Source organism: Protomyctophum bolini (genome assembly GCF_963924005.1).
Source record: "Protomyctophum bolini genome assembly, chromosome: 24".
NCBI classification, from domain to species: domain Eukaryota; kingdom Metazoa; phylum Chordata; class Actinopteri; order Myctophiformes; family Myctophidae; genus Protomyctophum; species Protomyctophum bolini.
Window position 1 is genome coordinate 19,223,758 of NC_137885.1, and position 1,827 is coordinate 19,225,584.

Consider the following 1,827-nt stretch of genomic DNA (forward strand, 5'->3'; position numbering starts at 1 on the left):
AGATGTATTTCCGGTTGTAGCAACATTGTTCATGTACAGTAGTTTGTTTCTGCATATTAATTGAAATTATAGAAATAGTATGTCATCGTGACGGCTCCAGGCCGTCACAATGAACTTTTTGCCCGGGTTTAGTGGATCGCGGAACTGCCATAATGCAACAGTTACCCAAAAAGACCTCAACTCAATTTCATTGTAACTAAGATATTTGAGCACACATATGTCCCGTTTACTGCTATCTTTGTTGTGAAAAAGGAACAAATCTCTTGCAATATCCCGCTCCATATTTGCATACTGGGCCCTGGTTGGTTATAGCCTGGTTCCAAACTAATCTGGTTGGTCCTACGCTACTGCGGGTCCGTGAAGTCCAATATATCTGCAAAGGTATACGGGAGGCAAGTAACGCCCTCTCCTCCTCCAGTGACTGTGACTCTTGCCTTGTTGGCACATTTTTGTGTAGGCCTACAGTATGTCTAAAGTACAAGAGTCTGACTAAAAAGCTTCAAATGTCAGTTGGAATGTGTGCTGCTCAATAGTGTCATGTCATAAAAAGTGTCATGCCATAAGTCGTTGACAGAAGATCCACACCATCTTACACAATGTAGGCCCTATACATGATCACTCCATTTTCTAGTTGAAACTTAATAATAATAATAATTATTATTTTTATAATTTTATTTATATTGCACATTTCATTCACAAGGAATCTCAGAGTGCTACAAGGTTAAAAGCATACGTATGATCTATCATAAAAGGTTAAAAACAGGGTTAACAAAACAGTGCAAAACAGTGCAAAGCGACAGTTCAGCACAAAAAAAATTTATTATGGTGATGTAAAAACAGAGAGATGTGTTTGAGTGAGTGGTGAGTTGCTTATCACCACGGCATAGTTTTCGGTGGTCACCTTATCACCTAAAACGGGAGTATGAATAGGCCTTTAGTCTTGTCGAGAGTAGAGATGACTTCCTCCACTCTCCTTCAGTTAAATACACAAAGCCCAAACCTGAGTGAATGGTGCTGCGGCTTTCCTCTGGGAAAACAGTGAACCAGATGCTAACTTTAATCCAGCACTATCCCTGTGCTGGATTGTGATGTTTTTGCGATATGTGAGATGAGGCAGGATTTATCTCAGAGCTGTCACATGCAAACAAGCTCAAGTAGAAGAATGCATATAGATAAGCAGCTCTAGGGTTCAGTGCCATCGCTCAGTTGCTATAGTTTTATCTCACTGTCACATGAGTGTGTTTCCTCAAAAACTGCCCTGGTTATTTTGCTCATATCCTATAAAAGAGGCAATATTTCAGAAGCGCTCTGCAGACCTTTGGTGATTACAAAAAAAGAAATCACCTAAGGTTTGCATTGAAGTGTTGCACATTAAAAACAACTCTGATACATACAGTATCATGTGTGTGACTTCACTGGGTAAATTATTGTTGTTTTTCTGAGAAATTCTTCCTGATAACACTCCACTTACTCATCAAAGTAATTAGAGTTATATGTTAGGCCTATAGAAAGTCTGTTGTTAAGTCTCGTATTTAGTTATACGACCAATACGGGTGTGTTAGGGAATGTTATGCGTGACTTGCGCATGTTTTTTATTATCATGTTATCGTGCATGCATGCGTGCGTGCATGCGTGCGTGCATGCGTGCGTGAAGCGCAGTGGGAGAGAGAAAGCACTAAGATGAAGTGATTCTGTGTGGGTGTATATGAATCTAAACCAATATTGTTCTCTAGTCTCCAGAGGTCAACCTGAGAGCCGAGTATTTTTCCCTTCTTTCAGCCACTCTGCAGAATAAAGGAAAAGTTGAGAGAAGGCATTAATATCCTT